The following is a 20,843-nucleotide window of genomic DNA, read 5'->3' on the forward strand; positions in this document are numbered from 1 at the left end:
CCAGCCTTGGGTGGTGATTTTAATTTAAACTAAGTGCTTATAAAAAGCAGCATCGTGTAGGACTGACTTCAGGTCGTTGAGACCTTTCCATAAAGCACTCTTTCTTCTCTGTCAACTTCCCTCCATTTGGAATATCACCTCCTTTAATGGCACCCTCTTTGAGCTGATCCTTCCCTCCTCCCTGCAAGATGACCTGCAGCCCACAGGTGGCACAAGCCATCTGCTCATGTCCTCTGTGTACAGACCCACCTCCCCACACAGGGACTGCCCCAGGAACACTGAGACACTCACCAGGAGAAGCCTATGCAGCCGATGGCTCCACACAGCATGTCTGCAAGCATGGCCGGGTACGAGCTGGCTGTGGGGAAGTAGGCGAAGAAATAGGGGGCTGTGCCAGTGGGTTACCTGTAGGAAGGTGGAGCAGTTACTCATGGGTGAGGGTAGCCAGGCTGCACCAGGAGCAGGGACCCAGGTGCCTTCTGTGTTTCCTGGCTGGTGGAGCATCTGACCTGGCTTGGATGCTTTTCTCAAATTTCAGTCATCCTAAGACCTTTCTCCCAACATTTTGTAGCAATCTACATTTCACCTGTTAATAGGGTAAATGGACCCTTTATTTTATACTTGAATGTATTTGCTAGCTAAAAGGGGAACAGTACATCCTTAAAGTAAAAGAAACATCATTATCACTTATTAAATGAATGAGTCATAAAAGTGAAATCTCTAAAAATGGCATTGTTTTAAGTTCTTGGAAGGAGGTCTGGTCAGAGAAGGCACTGCTTTTGAGGTCTTTATGAATCTTGGTTTCACAAATCTGCTCTAAAAATTAAAGTCTACATCTTTTTTTTCAATTTCTGATTTTTCAGGTTCCATCAGATTCCAAACACACATTTTGTCTCACTGCCCACCTCCTCACTCTCCTGTACAAACCATTTCCTCCTGCTGAGCATCCCTCTGGGATGCCAAATACTTCTTGCCTTCTCTGTCCCCCAGAGTGGCCACTGTCCCCAGCTACCTTGCCCTGACTGTGAGCTGTCAGCCTTCCTCTATCCCAGTTGAAGGAAAACACTTTTGCCCCGTGACATACCTGAATTACCTGAAAAGCTTAAGGTGGACTAGAGGAAGAGGTTCATAAATGGATGGTCCACAGCTCTGTGACCTAGATAGTGTCCTTAGGGGCCCAGGGGTGCTGGGAGCCAAGGTAGAAGGGAGGTCACCCCAAGCCAACATAGGTTGCCATGGATTGAATATTTGTGTCCTCCCCACCCCCACCAAATTCATGGGTTGAAACTCCAACTCATCAAACGATGGTATTAGGAGGCAGGGTCTTGTGAAATGATTATATCATGAGAGTGGAGCCCTCCTGACAGGATTAGGACTTTTATGGAAGAGACCAGAGAGCTAACTCTCTTCCTCCTTGTGCTAATAGCAGAAGTCAGCCGTCCGTTATCCAGGAAGAGGGCCTTCCTGAATCTAACACCTTGATCTCAGAATTCCAGTCTCTAGAACTATGAGAAATCAATGTCTGTTGGTTAAGCCACCCAAGTAGGGACAACCTTTGTTCAAAACTCCCTGCTAAAGTTTGGATCTTAAGTGTTCCCCAAAGGTTCGTGTGTTAGAGGCTCACTCCCAAGGGTGGGACTATTGGGGGGTGGTGAGCCCTTAGGAAGTAGGCCTAGTGGGAAGTCTTTAGGTCATCGAGGGTATGCCCTTGAAGGGGAGTGTGGGACCTTGGTCCCTTCCTCTTTTTCTCTCTTAGCCATGAGATGAATGGTTTTTGCTCCACGATGTGCTCCCCACATGATGTGCTACTTCGCCACAGACCCAAAGCAATAGGACACACTGACCATGTATTGAAACATATAAGGCTGTGAAGCAAAACAAACCTCTTGTCTTATAATATGATTATCTCAGGTGTATGTTATAGTGACAGAAACCTGTCTAAGACATTTCTTACAGTCTGGACAAAGATGCAAATATTTATTTCCTCCATAACACTAGTTACTAAGTATATACTGTCTAAGATGTGGCATGAGCAATCTTTATTGTGAAAGTAATTAAACTAAGGAAGCTCATCAAGAGCTGAGAGTGTTCAGCAGTCCCACTGAAGCTATGGATACTTCCAAGTCAGCCAGGACTGGGAAGCCATGAAGAGAGAGGGAGAGGAAGATGCTGAGTGTACATGGGCTGACGGTTCTAATATGGAAGGTGACAGTGAGTCTGAGAGCCCTGAGGAGCTGCATAGGCTGATGCTGCATTCATTGCAACGGCTTGGGGTCCATAACAGATTTAGGGGGCCCAGGGACAAGCTTTATTTGAAGATCAGAAAAAATGTGAACTTGCTAGTCAAAGAAAAAAATGTAACTATAATGCTAAGGTATTCAGCTTTATGTCAATGCATTTGTAAAGTATAATTTTGCATATTTCTATGAAGGAAGGAGCCTAAAAAGGTACAAATTCTAAGGGTCCAGGACAGTAACACTGTGGCCTGGGTCCCAGGGATTCAGAATCTTTATACTTCCTCCAGTTCTATTCCCTCCTTATCATCTTCTGGAAACCTGGGGAAGGTAAGAGTCTTTCTTGATTGGGACGTGTGCTTTTTTGCTTCACTCTCTGCTAAGAGTCACAACAATGTTGGGGTAGATGGACCCAATCTTGCTCTGTTCCTAAAGCAGAACACTCACCTACTTTCCCTCCAATCACAGACCTGCAACAGGTAGGCTTGGAACTAGCCCCAGGGACCCAACCTCACAGCTGTGTTTCCCGGCTCTGCTCTGAGCAGTAAATACTTCTGTGTAGTCAGCAGGAAGACTTTAGTGCCCCCTTCCTATACTCCTCTGCTTATCATTTAACCACACCTCCTTTGTATGGGTTTTATGTATGATAAAAGGAGGGGTGCCCTAGAAGTGCCCTGGAATTGAGGAACTGTCTTTGAACTGATGGCCTGAGTCTCAGGCCTGAGACCCTGGACCTAGGTCCAACATTTGCCTTCTCAGGTTCTCTGTACCTCTGATAATGAGGGGACGGGGTCTCAATGATCCTAGATTCCTCCTGCTCTGTATCTCACATACTTGCTTTTTATTAATTTTACAACCACAGAAGTGCAGGGGGTGGGGGGCCAATCTGCCAACTCCATCATGCCAGGCTGGGACTTGGCATACTATTTGTGGAAACTAAATTAGCCATGCTGGATGACAGGTTTAACAACCCTCATCAATGTGCCAGGGTCAGGCCAGCCTATTCAAAGAGCCACAGTAATGCAAGGGCTTTGAGGTGAATTCCTTGGTGGGGGAAAATAATACTGCCTAAACACAGATCTGAAGTGAGGTCTCGTGCCAACCCTCTGCTCCCCCTGACTAGGTATCAGGGATGACAACAGGTTTCTGCTTCTTTGTGGCTGGAATGATCTGTTGCCCTCTGGAGAGAAGCAAAGCCATGTTGCTCACTCTCAAACAAAATGAACAAAACATTTGGTAAGCATAACAATGATAGGAGTATGCTTTGTTTGCAGCAATTAACTTAATTGCAATCAGCAATCGGGGACTTGTTTCCTCTGACCAGCATTTGATAACACACATAGGTACCAAGTGTCTTGGGGTAGGGACTTAGTCTCAGAAGAGAACCCACTTTTTTCCCTTGGAGTCTGCATGATCTGAATTTGGACCCAGGCTCCCTCCATCATTTACTGGATGTGTGACCTCATGTGGAGCACATACTCTGTTGAGCTTCAGTTGCCTCGGATATAAGATAAAAATGATAGAAATTTCTCTCCAAACTAACTGTTGTGAGAATTTTGGGAAATAATTTATGTGAATTTCACAGTGTCCAGTAGGTTCCACATTAGCACTAAGCTTTCTGTTCTCTGACCTTGGATATACACTTACCCCTGGCATGATTATCTTCTCAATGTCATTGATGATGTCCTCAAATGCTTCTGGCTCCTGGGGGGCAGCAGTGGGGATCAGGGGTCGCAGGTAGCCAGGCTCCACATCAGGGTACACTGGGCGCCCCTCGATGCCTTCCAGGTAGTCAGCCACATAATCTACCATCTCTTTCCCTCTCCTCCGGGAATTCACTTGCATTCATGGTGACTGTGCTCTGTCAGAGGTAGAAACTACAAAGAGAGAAAAGAAACTTTATAAACCGCTGGACTGGAGGAGGGTAATTCCAAGTCAGCTGTCAGAACCACATGGGCAGTGACCCCTACACCCTGGAGGCCACCCAGACACAGAGTCAGGCCCACTTTCCTTTCATGTGTGAATGAGGTAGACAGAACAAGGATTGGGGTCCTGCAGAAAAGACACTTATTCTATTATTTGCCAGCTACTAAACAGAAGACAACACAATATCTCTATTTAATTTTCTACACTAGTAGAATGCACTAGAGGCATACATTTACACTCATGATCTGACTTCACTAGTCATTGACAGAGACAAGCTCTACCCCTGAGCCTCACTCCCCAACTGAGAGATGACTATAATAGCACTGACCTCTGAGATACAATCTAACAGTCCTCCTAGGCTCAGTCAACAACCATCTTCTTTCCTTTGGATTCCATCTTCAGGTGAACCTGCACCTCTACATATAACCTGATTTTCAGAAATAATGCATTTTTATTACATAAGTAATATACAGGTAATTCTAGTAACTATTTATGTCCTAAAATTTGCCATGAACTCTGAATTAATGAGTACTATACTAGTCCTCACAGGGAAAATACAGGGTTAGATTCCTGGAGAGTGATCGAGAGTATTTTTTTTTTTCAACCAATCAATACATGACATTTTTATGTGTTTGTTAAAAAGACACCTTATATAATGGAATGATTAACATTAAATCTGCATTCACTCACACCATAAGTCATGCTTGAAAGAATCTTGTGTAACACATATTTCTCCATAAGGCACATCACTGTCTGCTTGTGCTTAGGAGCCCTAGATAGTACGTCTGCACTTCATTTTAGGGAAACATTTTAAATGGCAAAATCACCAAGAAAGGGCTGGGGAGATAGCTCAGTCAGTAAAGTGCTTGCCTTGCAAGCATGAGGCCCTGGGTTCGATCCCCAGTACCGCAAAAAAAAAAAAAAAAAAAAATCACCAAGAAAAAGCATAGAATTGTAAAGAATGTCACATTAAATATACAGAAAACAAGACACTTGCTATTATTATGAGAGCTGAAACAAGAGGGCAGAGTAGGATAATTTGCATGCATGGAATCTGCAGATAGTAAGAACTAATTGTATTGCCAAAACAGGTACCTAGAATGGCACCACCCCAAATTCTGGCACCTCGTCTTCCAGAATATTTCCTGTATTTGTAGGAAACAATTATGGTAAGCAAGAGATAATTTCTGATTCTTCCATAGTCCAAAGCCTCATAATTCAAGACAAATTTCCCCATGAATAGTTCAGAAGTAAATCAACATCCACTGTAATTAGCAATGGTGTCACCTTGACACTAAATTGCTGGCATTTCTCTATGCTCCCCATTTTGACAGTTTTTGTGATGTTAAAGGTGTTGAAAATCTACTCACCAAGAACTCATTAAAAGTGGTAAGACAGATTTTATAGATTAATGCAAAGGGGAGAGACTGAACTCAACTTTAAATACAACGGCCAAAGGACAGGTGAGAGGGTCAGTGGATGAAAAATTAGTAAGAGGAATGTGGTTAGTCTCAAGGGTGGGGAGGAAGCAGAACTTGATTAGATGCCACGGGTAGAAGTAGATGAAATTGATTAGATACATGGGATGGGGGACTTGTTACCAAACTGGCTTATCAGGATTTCTTGCTACAACTAGTGTTGGCAAGATAAAGCCAAACAAGAAGACAAACTGGGGAGCCTGACTGAAGTTTGATCAAGGATTGAGCCTTTGTCCAAGGTGAACCTGCTGGAAGATGCCTTTTCTTCTCTCAGAAGTCTTTCTAATCATCCTTTTTCAGAATGTTTTGTGCTAAATGAACAATGCACAGCAGTTTGTAGGTTACTTCAAGGCCTGTTATGAGATCCAATCCCACTTTAAAGTTATTATTTGGGTGCACATTTTTCAGTGAGTGTCTCAGCGGCAGTGATGGGGACTTAAGATAAGACTCTAAATTACAGCGACAGTTAATACCAAACTAACAGCAGGAGAAAAACCCGTTGCATCATTGCACCTTCGCACTTCATAAACTAAGGGCTGTGGAGGGTTCCACTCCTCAGCTCAAATATCATGGCCACGTGGTAAAACTTCTGGTTTACAATTCCTGGTGTCCTGTAGCCTTCAAAATTAATTTTGGAAATTAAATTTTGAAGTTATTCAGCTTATTTCAAATTTTGGACTTAGAGTGAAACCCTTTTCAACCTCAAGTGAAAGGGACTTGAAAGTGACATGCTTCAAATTCAACCAAAACGTCTCACACCAAAACTCTTTTTGCAAGTTCAGGCTCTCACTGCGTATTTACTGAGTAACTTTTCCATGGTGTTTGTCTTTTTTGTCATGTGATTTCTAATGGTATTCACGGTGTGTGCCACTATTATTGAACATTTGTATCATTTTCAGTTTCTACTTACTTTAGTGGGAAAAGTAGCTGGATCCCAAGGGCCAACTCTTCAGGATCAAGAGTTGAAGGATTCTGAGTCACAACCTGACTCTCATTTTATTAGATGTGAAAGGCCAGACATGGTGATATATACCTGTCATTCCAGCTACTGGGGAGGCTGAGGAAGGGGATCACAAGATGGAGGACAGCATGAATAACTTAGGGAGAGACTGTTTCAAAAAATAAAAAGGACTGGGGGTGTGGCTCAGTTGCAAAAACACCGCTGGATTTAATCCCCATTACAAATAAATAAATAAATAGGAAGAATGGGTGAGTGAACCCTAGGGGCTGACTTGCCAGGATCTAGAGCTGACAGACTCAAGAATCAGACCCTGACTCATATTTATCCTGCATAAATTGCCCGCATGTTAAATCTTGTTTTCCTTAACTGAAAACATAAATCATAACAATAGTACTATCATGAAGAATTTTGTGATAATTAAGTAAGTACTTGGAGAAAGGTTAGAACAGTGATATAAAATTACCTCTCAATAAATATTGGTTACAGTAGTTCCCACTTATCTGCAATTTCAATTTCCAATGTTTTGGTGACTCCCAACCTGGATCCAAAAATATTAAATAAAAAGTCACAGAAGTAAGTAATTCATTGGTTTCAAATTGTGCACCATTCTGAGTAGCATGATGAAAACTTGCACCTTCAGGACAGGAAACATTCCTGTGTCCAGCGTACTCACACTATAGGCCACCTGCCTCTTAGTTATTTGGTGACTATCTCAGTTATTAGATCAGTTGTCATGATATCCTAGTGCTTGTGTTCGGGTAACCCTTATTTTATGTAATATAGTAACTGCTCTATTTTATTTATTGGTCATTGCTGTTAATCTTTTACTATGCCTAATTAATCTGTTAAATTTTATCATAGATAGGTATGCATGTATAGGGTAAAAGCATTGTATACAGGTGTTTCAGTACTATTCTTGGTTTCAAGCATCCACTAAGTGTCTTGGAATGTATCACCTTAAGAATAAGGAGGGATTTCTGCATTAGGATTTCTTTAGAACATTAAAAACATCACTAGCAATTAGAGAAATGCAAATCAAAACTACTCTAAGATTTCATCTTACTCCAGTCAGAGTGGCAATTATCAGGAATATAGGAAACAATAAATGTTGGTGAGGATGTAGGGGAAAATGTATGCTCTTACATTGCTGGATGGAATGCAAATTGGTGCAGCCATTATGGAAAGCAGTAAGGAGATTCCTCAGAAAACTGGAATGGAACAACCAGCTATCCCACTGCTCAGTTTGTAACCAAAGGACTTAAAATCAGCCACATCAATGTTTAGAGCAGCTCAATTCACGATAGCCAAACTATGGAACCAACCTAGGTGCCCTTCAACAGATGAATGGATAAAGAAAATGTGGTATACATACACAACCTTAAAGAAGAGTGAAATTTGCAGGTATTTGCAGGTAAATGGATGGAGCTGGAGAATATCATGCTAAGTGAAATTAGTCAATCCCCAAAACCAAAGGCCTAATGTTTTCTCTGATATGTGGATGCTAATTCACAATAAAGCGAGCAGCTAGGGATAGATAGAGGTACTTTGGATTAGACAGAGAGAGTGAAGGGAGGGAAGTAGGTATGGAGGTAGGAAGGATAGTAGAATGAATTGGATATTATTACCCTATGAGTATAGATGACTACACGACTGCTGTGATTCCAAATCATGTACAACCAGAAGAATAAGATGTTATACTCCATTTATGTATGATGTGTCAGTATGCATTCTATTATCATGTATAACTAATTAGAACAAATTTTTAAAAATACTACCACTTATTTTCATCTCTGCATACTTGTTTTGCAACAAAAATTCTTAAAAAGGAGAACATTGATCTTATAATTTCTTCAGAATAGATTTTTCTAAATATAAACATTTTAGTGTTTTAAAATTACATTGCAAAATTTCTCCCTAGAACATTGTTTCACCAAATTTTACTCTTAATTGGGAGACTGCTCATTTTGCCATATAATCACTGGATTTGACAAAATCTTTTCCAGTCCTATTAGTTTGACTAATGAGATTGAACAAATGTTTATTTACCATTTTTATGTATTCTTTTATGAACAACTTGTTCAGTATATGCTTTTCTAGTTATTTCTTATTTAATTGCAAGAGTCTTAATACTTTAATATTCCATCCACACTAACATGTTACATTTTCTTCATTTTGCTTGACTTAATTTTGGTTATGATTTTCTTTCAACCTAAAAGAATTTTAATTTTGATGTAGTAAAATCTTAAAATCATTCTTTATGGCTTGGACCATGTGTGTGATTATGAGAAATGTCTTTAAAATGTGTATCCTAACAGTCTCAGCCTACAATACTGAGGGGAAGCACATGCAATTCAACAAGCCAAAGACTCAGAATGAGATGTGCAAGATTAAGAAAGATGCTTGGCTTCTCAGAGATCAGTTGCTTCTTTCTAATAGTAATAAAATAGTAACATAGCCAAAAATGAAAGGCCTTAGGAAATAAATAAACAAACACATACCAATTTTCCACCAAAAGAAATATTTCCAAATTGTAGGATAGGACCTGGTTATTCTTTTTAAATCATTCTGTGTCATTTATTCACAGATTATTTCCATCAAGACCTTTTCGGAAGGCTCTTAGTGCAAAGCCACAGAGAATCTTATGCTCATTCTGGAGCTGTTTGATATTTCATGCCCCCAAGCTTGGCAAATATTAGCTGGGAGATGTAGACTATGATAACAGCAATGGCTTATGCCTCTCCAGGCCCTTGAAAGGGCTTCTGTTGACATAATCTGATGTGTGTCTGCAGCAGCTGCACTCCACACTATTTTACATGCTGCCCCTGCTGTGTGCTGTGCATGCACAGTGAGCCAGTTACTTCCCTACATTTCTGGCTGAGTACTTTATTTCAATGATAGTCAGAGTCCAGCTCCAACTCCAACCCCACACACTTCAGGAAGATATAAACTTGCTCAGATCTCCTGATCACCCTCAATCATGAGCTTGTGTATATATGTGTGTGTGTGTATATATATATATATGTATGTGTATATATATACACATATACATACAAACACACACACACACACACACACACATATATATAGAGAGAGAGAGAGACGCAGAGACCTCAGCTCAGCTCACGTGTTTTGCATTCTCCAGGTAAATCACAGGCTATGGGTCATAGGAAGTATTGTGGAGGTTTGCTGAATGATGAATCAATGAATCAATGACACTTGGTCCTCTAAACATTATATTGAATCCCACTTTCTAACTTTAAGACACCCCAAACCAGCAGTCCATCACATCTCTGCCACAAGAGTCTCTGAGGTAATAATGACTTGGGAACAACAGTCCTCTCCCACCATTGAATCCTGACCCATTTCTACCACCCGGTGCCTCTGGCTCTAGGATTTCACTTCTGAGACTCCTCTGCCACAGACACTTGCCCAGAACCTGACCCAGGCTCCTGGCTGGTGTTTGTACAGGCCATGGAGGTGGATGGAAATTCTGCCTCCATGGGACCTACTGTTGCCAGGGATTACAAACCTGAAGCTCACAGGACCATCCAAGCCCCACTGCTGTGTATGTGAGTCACTTCCTTGCATGCTGAGGGGTGGACAGTCACGAAGTGCTTTGTATCTGTCCATGGTGCTGCCTATTATTTCACGCAGGGCTATTTACTTCAAACCTTGGGACCCTAGAGACTTCGTTTAACCTCTCTAGATTTTCATTTCTGTTTTGATGAGAAGAATAGTGTTAACATTTTTACACTATTTTCCAGGAAACAAAATGAACGATAATTTATATTTCAAACCCACCTATCCCTCTGGAAACTGGGAGGCGCTCTCTCTCTCTCTCTCTCTCATCTCTCTCTCCTCCTCTCTCTCTCTCTCTCTCTCCTCTCTATCTCTCTTTCTTTCCCTTGACACATTTATATAAATCTAATTTGGTTGGGCTGCTTTTACCCTGAATCAACTGGTTTCTTGATAAACATGTTTCTTTGTGCATTCAAAGAGCAAAAATAAATACAATGGGAGATATGCTTCCAACTAAGACCATGAAGAAGTTTCTAGCCATGAGAGGTTTCAAATCAGATGAATGACTCTGATACCTTGCCTCAAAAGAAAAACAAATTCTCTAAGTTCTTTTAACTCTTAATACACTTATTAAACATAGTATTGAGCAGCGTTAGGTGCGCATTTTCACCAGGAGCCTGGAAGGGCATGAATAATGAAATCAATTCACAAGAGTATTCTATGAAGTGTCAGGCAGACCTGAGATCAAGGAGCACCTTGAGCTTCAGTTACTGTTTGCCCTTCAACCACCAACATTTCTGGGCTTCCTGACAGCTCCTACAAAGGTGAGCAAGCATGGAAATACCTTCCAAGGAGCTATGCTGGAAGAACACACTAGGTGGTGTGTTAGGTGCCCAGGCACAGCCCATGCTCACTAAAATTGTTTACTAGCAACAGGAAAAATGCTGTGTGGAGGAAGAGATGAAATAGGGAAATATTCTGTATGTTGCACTCAATTTTCCTGCAAACCAGAAACAACTCTGAACATCTTAAATTTTTTAAGTAAAAATTCCAACCAAACAAAAATCATTAACTGAGGAAAAAGTACCTCACATTCTGACTTTAGAGGATTTGTCAGCTCCTTTCTTTTTCTTCCAGGAACCATTATTTTATCTGCAATTCTCTTCCCTGTCTCATAAACTCATCCATTTACAAAGTAGAAATCCCACCATTCTGAAATTGTTTTTTTCTTTTTCTTTTTCTTTTACTGGAAACTTAGTGCTGTTTAGTCAGATTCTTTAATGAGAGGGAGTGGGAGTGGGGTGTAGCTCAGGGGTATAGAGCTTGACTAGCATAAGCTGGGCCCTTGGTTCCATCTCCAGCACCAAATAGCACACTAAAACAAGGTTAGGGAATTGGGGCAAGAGCTTAGCTCTCAGATCTGGCCCCACATCTAAATGTAATCTCATTGAAGACTTTTGTCACTCAGGTCCTCTGCACAGTGCCCTTTAACAACTGTAGAGGGAAAGCCATAGACTTCCTCCAGTGGATAGGAAAAGAGTGCTATGTCACAGCAACAGAAAGATAAAATGTTCCAGGAGGTGGCTGGGGCTGGGCTGTGGGAGGAGAATGACTCTGGGGCATCCACAGTATCTCAGGTTTGAGGTCTTATCTGCATTGCTTATTATTGGTCACCTCTGGTGACCTGGGGAGTTTATTAATACTCTCCTGAGCCTCAGAGCCCCACCTCCAGCTCCAGACCAGAGGGCACTGCTCCTGATGCCAGGGCCAAGGCCATGGTGCAAATCTGCCACCTTGTCAGGCAGCAGTAAAAACGGTCCCAGAAACAGGTTGCTGGAACCTGAGAGATAATAAGGGTTAGGAGGGCAGAGATGGGCTAGAGCTCTAGGCAGAGATCTGAGAGGAGAAGATTATTTTAATCTGTTAAAGCTGTGTTCTGTAGGCACTATCACTATCCTCATTTTACAGGGGAAAACTAGTATACATCATACCATATATACACATCTACTAATGCACACTTATCACTTTCTTATACTCATATAATTGATTTTATATAAATTGCAGAGTTCTTAAATAAGGACTTTCACACTGATCTATAAATTAGTAACCATTTATATAAACTTAGATGGTCCAACCAATATGTTAAGGTCTTTGCATTAATTCTCTTATTTAATCTTCACAATTAAACAGCTCTTCCAAATTCTTCTTATCCCATTTAACAGATGTAAATCTGAGACACAGAATGGCTAAGCAACTACACCAAGATCCCACAGCTGGCAAGATCAGGCCACAGCTGAACTGGGGCAGTCTGATTTCTGCAGGCACTTACTCAAGTGAAGGCTCTGGACTCAGAGAGCATGCCTAACAGATTTGGCTCATGCCTAACAGATTTGGCAATTGCCTACATGTTGATAAACCCTGGAGAAAGACAGGCCTAAAATAACTTCAGGATTAGAGATTTACAACCCAGCTTCTCCCAGAGCCTAATTGCTAGTGAGTTCCTGGGGCACAGCAAGAGGGCTCAGTGGCTAAGGGATTAGCTAAGGGATCATGTTCATTGCAAATGGAAAAGCACAAAGGGGTGGACCTAGACAGCTCTTAGCTGGAGGTGTGACCATGGCCAAGGCCGTTGAGATCTCTGGTCTCCTCCTTCAGTCTATTCAGGCTGCTCTACAAAGTATCATAGACTGGGTGGTTTATAAACCACAAAGATTCATTTTGCAAAGTCCCAGGGGTTAGAAGTCTAGGGTCATGAGTGGGTTCTTGTGAGGTCCCCTCCTAGGCTGTGAAACTGCTGACTTCTCCCCATGCCTTCAAGCAGATGAAAAGATGAGGACTCATTTTGGGGTGCTAATCCCATCTTGAGAGCTCTACCGTCATGAGCCTAAGCCCCTTGCCAGGCCTGCTTCCTTTATGTTCACATCATGAATTATGACCTCGACGTGTGAGTTTTTGGGGGGAAACACAAACACTCAGTCCTTTGAACCGCCATTTCCAATCTGTAAAATGCCCACATTACCAAGCTCCACACAGACTTGTGATGAGAATATAAGATACTTCATACGGCAGGTGCTCAAAGCATGTCATTGCATTCTCATACTCAGACCACTTTAGAGAGACAGCACTCACCATCTCAATCGAGTTCACTGTCTAGAGACGAAATCCCACAAGGGTCTCAGCACTGGGTTCTACCTCTCCATACAAGAAGCCTCTTTGTCTCCAGTTAACATTGTCTGGTTAGAGAGCATCCCTGCCTCCATCAGGGGAGCTGCGCTTTACAATATCGTACTTTCAATATCACAGTTCTGTAAGATGCATTCTTCTTCACAGCCACAGAAAGTAGAACGAGCAAATTTGGCTTAAGAGAAAACCCCCTTGAGTCCGAGTTCTGCTGTAGGAGTCTGTGCAGCTGCTACCAACATCTTGCCCTCTCTGAGTCGCAGTTTTCTCATTTGTAAAACAAAACAGGGCAGAGAGACGATGCAGGTAGAAAGCACTTTGGATTTCAAATGCATGTCTAGCATTTGTTATTACTGATGTTATGAAAGCAAGGTGGAGAACCCATACCCCTGAGCCGATGAGATCTTTTCACTGTGATAGGAACAGCCATGGAAGCATGAGACAAAAGGGAGAAAAATCACCACAATCAACAAAGATCAAAATCCATGGGGAGACTTTACTCCTATGGGCATTTGAAGAAGGAAGCAGTTTTTGACCACTATTTCTTATTCATCCCCTATTTAACAAATAATGTCTGATTTAGGTATTTTCTGAGTTGACAGTTCTCCATGGCACAGAGCCACACAGAAGTTTATGTGATGATTTTCACTTTCACTCTCATGGAAAAATGCCCGCTATTTCTAATCACATCTTTGGAAATGTGTCGTGACCTACATTGAAGAGATGACTGGAGAAATCCATAACTTAAGCAAAACAAAAGTAAACAATGTCTGGAACGTTGATAGTTTTTCAAGTGAGTCCTGACCAGAGACAATTCAAATAGTTGCAGTGAGAATATGTGTGGTATTGGGGATGCTTTTTTGCACTTGACATTGTCCCTGTGTGACTGATTACAATATACATAATTACACAGACTTCCTGTGCCAATTGCCCTTCTTACAACGGCTGGGCAGGGATCTCTCAGTGTCACCAGGACCCATTCACACCACTTGGTCTGCAGGAACTTACTGTTATTAACAGCATTGCCTGTGTTTAGAAGGCCGTGCACCACAGCATCATGATGCAGGTGACACTCACCAAGTCTGTCCCTCAAGGATGTTAATTCCCCAGTGCCCCCAAAAGGAGGGAGTTGTGCAGTTTTTTCTTTGAGTTGCCCATTTCTTTCAGGAAAAAAAAAAAACAGGAGGCTACAGAAAATGTCAGCATAAATGCCTGTGTCTGTTAGCTTTTCTCATCCATTCAAAATTTAAATTTAAAACTGTAAAAAATTTAAATTCAAAATCATTTGAATCTTATCACTTTCATTCATGTTTGCTATTTTAAAAGTTTACATAAAAACTATTATGTCATTTTAAATTTAACATTTCTCTTTGGTTCCCATTTTATTTCAGTGTTATGCCAGGAATTTTTTTTTTCTTAGAAAACATTCTCCCACCTTCTTAAACATGTTTGTTTTATGCCTTATTTCCCCCTTTCAATTCTTCCTTCCCCCTTTCTCTTTTCTTTTGAAGTCACATTAATAGTCTACAAAAGATTATAGCCATCTGCTATTTTTTATAGATCTGAGATGATTTGAATTACGTTCTAGCTATTTGCTTTTTTCATAATATTAATAACATCCTGTGACCATGTCGTGTATTGATTTATCATTTATTATAAATACTGGACACCTGGCATTGTGAATCTATTTGATATGCCTTGGCACACTCTTTGGGTAGTCTAATTTTTTTCATAAGCCAGATCAATGGTAAATATTGACTTCCCAATTCATTGTGACCCTTCATTATTCCTTGTATTGCACAGTTGCTGCATTATTACCTGGTGTTGCTAAGAAGCCTACATTTAAGGCTCTTCCAAGTCAAATCCCAAGAACACATTTACATTTGCTTGCCAACTTCTATTATCAAAAAACAAAAACAAAAAAAGCAAAACAAAACCAGTTTTGCCTAAACTTCCACTAAGCATTTGTTATCTATTGTCTCATTTAACACTCAACAATCCAGCAAGTTAAGTATTATTATTTTTATTACTGTTTGTCCAGCTAGTGCACAAGATGGTGTCATACTCTCTCTCACAATCCAGTGTCATGATAGTTTGAGAGTCACAGATGGATCCCAGACCACAACAGGGCCTCCCACCTGCGCTGGGAAGGCAGTATCTACAACCCAAATACAGTTCTAGGGTCCTGCCCATTCACCCCACACAGGAGAACGTGGCTCCCAGTAAGAGGGATGAGACTCTGCATCTGCCTCCACACACCTGGGCTAATCACAGTGGAAACAGATATAGGCTGAACAAACTCTTTTATCCTTGTGGCCCAAGAGAGGTGCCTGTCTTCATTTTCCTCCAATATAAAATGTGTCGAATAATGCCTGTGTGCGGAGCACCATGCAAGCTCTCTGCCTATGTTTTCTCTGTTTGAACATCAGGTCTGCAAAGAAGCAACATTGCCTGCCTTAGAAAGAAGGAAATCAACTCAGGAAAGCAGATGGCTTATCTCAGTCCATGCCACTCCAAAGTGGCTTTTTACATATGGCTTTGTCCAAACTGGAAAACAAGCCCATTTCCCTCTTGCCTAGGGTCCCTCAGCCACCACTCAGTATGCAACGGAATTTCAACATTTCCTAGGAGCCCATGTGCCAATGGCTGCTCCCTATTTCTGCAAGGTACATTTGTGTCCCTGAGTGTCTTCCTCCAGAAATGCTTATGAACTCTGAGAAAGACATCAAGACCACTCTTCTTTTTTTAAATTTTTTAGTAGTTGATGAACCTTTATTTCATTCATTTCTTTATATGTGGTGCTCAGAATCGAACCCAGTGCCTCACACATGCCAGGCAGCACTCTACCACTGAGCCACAACCTCAGCCCCAAGATCACTCTTCTAAAATACCCAAGAATCAAATTTCTCCAGAGCCTTCCCACCAGAGCCCTAAACTTCCCACCAGACACAAGCTGAGGTTCCAAGAGCACAGGGTAAAGTCTACAGAATAACTGACATTTACAAGAGGAGAAAACAAATATAATCAGATCCCTCTGCCATTTCTTTCAATGCATGGAGGTTTGAAAGGAGGGTCTCATTTTAATTATTTTATTCACACCAGTTGTGCACAGAGGCTTACCCACCCTGTATTTAGCAGAGAGGAAAGGAGGATGAGGTAGACAGAATTTTGTCTCCTTCAATAACATCCAGATACCCCTCTATATGCTACTTGATCATTGTTCTGGGATACCTGCTGTCCTTGCCCAGGGCTTTTAAGAATATCAGCTGGAGCATGGGGTGACCCTCAACAAAAGAGTCTATTTCTCTCTGGCACCCTTGACAACTGCAAAGAGGATCAACTGCTACACTGCAGTCATCGCTTTTGCTTTGATTCTGTTTCGGATGGGGTAACACTGCTTCCTGGAATGAGAAATTATCTGTAAGGAGCAGAACCCTGGAAGCCTTTGAGAGAGGAAGATGATTAAGGGGAAAACCCAGGTCACCTGCTTGAATTTCCCTTGGAAACTGGGGTAAGCAAACTATCTGGGTCTCAGTGGACCACTGAGGCAGCATCTTATCATTTACTTGCTCCCAATTATTGAGCAACTACTGAGTGCCCGACCTTCTATAAAATCAGACCTGTTCGCTTGTTGTTTATTATATATTTATTTTACTAGAGTCCTATGTGAAAATGCTGATAGCTCTCCTTTCCTACAGGGCACACCGGTTCTGTGAGCCCTGCAGCCTCCTCCTTCCCCACTCCATCCCACAGTCTCTAGGGCTCTATGTGCCCTGAAACCAGCCTGGAAATCAATTTCCACTGACTTGGTTATGTTGCTATCATGGCTCAAAGAACATGGGCTAAAAAAAACATTCAAGTTCCAGATTCTTTGTTGTACTTGTTGCTTAGAGATGACTTAAAAGAACCAGGCTGACCTAGGTTGGTACCTAATTTCTCAAAAGTTCCCACAGCATCCCCACCACCTGCACACAATGAATGCTCAGCTGTCTCCTCTGGCAGTAGTAGCTTTCCTTCTGAAGAAGAGGGAGTAAGGCAGCTAGAGTTAACTGCAAAGCACCCATCCCGACCCTCAGCTTTGCAGCCTTCCAGGATGTGGATGCTAGGATCTGGCCCTGAGCCATGAGGACAAAGAGCGATACTCACAGGCAGCCGGGAGTTGCTTCTCTCTGTCCGCTCTCTCTCCCTTCTCCTTGGTGACAGTTAAAAGGCACAGAGGATGCGATTGCCATTTATGTAGACAAAGTGTCCGCCTCCCCGAAGCCAATCAGCACAGCTTGCTTTGCATTATTTACCCAGAGCAATCTCCCACTCTCCCAGCGCCTCCTGCCCCCCACAGGATGTGAGAGTCATTCAGGAGCCCAGCAGAATGAAGTGGAACAGTGCAGTCTGTGGGGGCCATGGAAGTGACCAGAGAAATATGAACGCTGTGTTCCTGGTCCCCATGTGGGACTCAGGGACAACACTCCTGGGCACTCCTCTAGCTATTCAGAAACCACAGGCTCCATTCCACGGGTGAAGAAGTGGTCGGCGTGGCATATGAGGAGCCCTTCTCGGGTCTGCTCCTTCTGTGAGGGGGCTGCTGTGACTCTCCTTATGCAGGAGCGGGAGAGAACAAGGAGTGCCAAGCTGTTCCCTGGATCAGAAAGTGAAGCCAGGAGCAGATTAGGATTTGAACCTAGGAGCATCTCCCTCCAGCCCTGTTCTGTGTCCCTTCAGCCTGCTGATGTTCAAAGCAACACTTATCTCTCCTCTACCCCTGGGCTGTAACAGGAAGAAGCATCCAGGCTGATGTGCAATTTGAGGGGCTGAATTTGATTTCTCTTTAATGTGCACACAATCATGTGATCCTAGCACAGGGGTCTGAATTGGACAAATGAGGAAGGGTGGAGAAGAGGAGTCAAGTCAGATAAGCAGCAGCATGCAGGTTCCTCTGTCCCTGACCACTTGGGTGCATGCACATACATGCACACACACTCACACATAATGCACACACAAATGTATGAATGCATATATTTGCTACACATATGCACTACAGCACATCTGAATACACATGAACACGTATTTACACAATACATACATAACACCATGCACATATATATACATGTTAAGGAACATGGTGCAATCCTGAGTTATGACTTCCACAATGATAGCTGTCCACCTCCAGCTTTAAGCAGCATCTCTGCACAGGAACAGGAGCCAGGACACAGGCAGAGCCCTTCAGGGCATCAGGACTCACAAGGCGACAGGACTGCAGTGCAAGGAGCCAAGGGATGGCTGAGGATGACTGAGAGGACCTGGACCTGGGGCTGGGCACAGGCAGCAGCCACATGGACCAGGGAGGCATAAGGGGATTAGGCTTGTCTGCACAGATGGGAGCTCCTGAGTGCCCCAGGCGCCACCATCAGGGTGAGCTGGGAACAGGAAGGAGGATGGCTCACACTCCCAAATGGAGCTTGGCCCTGGCCACAGAGGAGAAGCAATACTGGCAGGAAGGACCAGTATCAAGCTGGACAGACGGCCTCCTAAGCTAATGCCTCCTTGTTCTGAGGTGCACAGGCAGCCCAGGCTCCACCTTGCTCAGGTACCTATGAGGAAGAGAGCAGCTGGGAGTGCAGGGTTGACCAGGAGCATGGGGACTCCATCAAGCTGAGTGTGTGCATATAGGACTCCAGCAAGTCCAGTAATCGAAGAGCACATAGCTCCACCCAGAACAGGGTCCCAGAAAACACTGGCTGCACACAAAAACCCAGGGTATGGTGAGGCGTTGGATACAAAAGCACAGACCCTGGGGCAGTTCTGTCAGTGGAATCTTCCATTTCATAAAGAGTCACCATAATAATGCCTTGCATTTTGAATAGAATAGGATATATTCCATTCTTGTATAATTATGTCAAAGTGGATTCTACTGTTATGCATAAGTAAAAAGATCCAATAAAAATAAAATCATTGTGATGATTGAAAAAAATTTGTTATAGGCATTTTTACATAGGACAATTTAATCCCTCATAACTACTTTATGAAGTAGCTATTATCATCAGCCCTATTTTACAGATGAAGAAACAGAGGTCCAGAGAGGTTAGAAAACATATTGAAGGTCACACAGCTAAGAGTTTCACTGCAGGGCATTTCAGATCTCTTCACCACCAGGCCAGCTCGTGCTGGGCATGGCTGGGTCTGCCTGCTGTGCTGCATTACAGGACCGAGTGGCTCATGAAAGAATAAGCTGAGAGAGAAATCTACAGCTGCCAACTCTGTGCTGCAATGTCTATGAAAGGGGGCCTGTTTTCACACCGGAGGGAGGAGCTCTCTCATGTGGTTTTGATTTGTACTCCTGATGATTCATGATGTTGAGAATTTTTTTTCATAAACCTCTTGGCCAGTCGTACCTTTTTTGTTTGTTTAGTTTTGGTTTTTGCTTTTAGAAATGTCTATTTAGGTCCAGTGTCCATTTTTAATTGTGCTATTCATTTTTTGCTACTGAGTTTTTTGAGTCTCTTACATGTTCTGGATATTTACCCCTTGTCAGATGTACAGTTTGCAGATATTTTTCCCATGCTAAAAGTTGTCTCTTCACTACCACGTAATTACACTCATGAGAAATATAAAAAAAGTGGATTTCATAGGATCCGAGAGCAGAATGGTGGTTACCAGAGGCTGGGGAGAGTACCAAAAAGGGAGGGATGAGGAAATTTTGATCAGTGGGGTCAAAGTTACATTTAGACAGAAGCAAGAAGTTCTGGTGTGCACAGGAAGGTGACTACAGAAAAAGATATTGCACTGTATATCTCCCAAAACCTAGAGAGATGGGTATTGAATGTTTTTACCATAAAAGAATGATAAAAGCTTGAGAAGGCAGGTATGTTCAACCTGATTTAAACACTGCACAATGTATACAAGTATGGAGACATCACATGGTACCCTTACTACATAAAATTTTTATTTTTTAATTCACATATGTTAACAAAATAAAATAGAAGGGCACAGGCTGGGGAGGAGGTCTATGATGCCCAAGGAGCCCTGGGACCATGAGTGAATGTTTAGAGGGAAAGCAAAGCCACAGAGAGGTTTGGAGCAGAAAGCAGACAAGTCTCAGGTCCTGGTTTAAAAATCACAGCAGTTGTTGCTTGGAGAGTAAATTGGAAGTTTGGGCAGGAGGGAGAGGGAGGGTCAATAGATCTGAGCCTGACTTAGGAAGTAGAAGCTTTGAGCTGGTGTGCAGAGGGTACAGAGAAAGCACAGTAGCTCCAGGTTCTGGACCTATGTCTGCCTTCATCACCTATGAGGAGTAACTCTAGGCTTCACCCATCCATAGTGACTTACATCAGAAATGAAACAGTAGGGAGCATCTTTTTAACAAGAGATGTGCAAGGATTGTACATCTAAAATAATAGAAATAAGTGCTCATGCCTGGTTAGGAACTGTAAGTATTTCTGTTTTCCTCAACTTGATGAGTAGATTCAATATCATTATAACCAAAATCGCAATATGGGTCTTTGAATCTGAAATATGAATGGAAAAGCAAAAGCTAAAGAAAGGCCAGTG

General features: G+C 42.4%; 1 long non-coding RNA gene across 3 annotated transcripts in view; it reads right to left on the reverse strand.

Annotated features, from left to right (window-relative positions):
• LOC306667600 overlaps positions 1-20,843 on the reverse strand; it is a 29,421-nt gene that overhangs the window by 3,084 nt on the left and 5,494 nt on the right. Inside the window, exons 2-3 of one of the 3 annotated variants that reach the window (XR_013765617.1) lie at positions 4,489-4,587; positions 3,882-4,111 (exon numbers count right to left, since the gene is read on the reverse strand). This is a non-coding gene — a long non-coding RNA (uncharacterized lncRNA). Of the gene's footprint in view, positions 1-383; positions 406-3,881; positions 4,112-4,488; positions 4,588-20,843 lie in introns of those variants that run through there. The other 2 variants (XR_013765618.1, XR_013765616.1) reach the window with 2 other exon arrangements.

This window comes from Sciurus vulgaris, assembly GCF_902686455.1.
Source record: "Sciurus vulgaris genome assembly, chromosome: 8".
Classification (NCBI taxonomy): domain Eukaryota; kingdom Metazoa; phylum Chordata; class Mammalia; order Rodentia; family Sciuridae; genus Sciurus; species Sciurus vulgaris.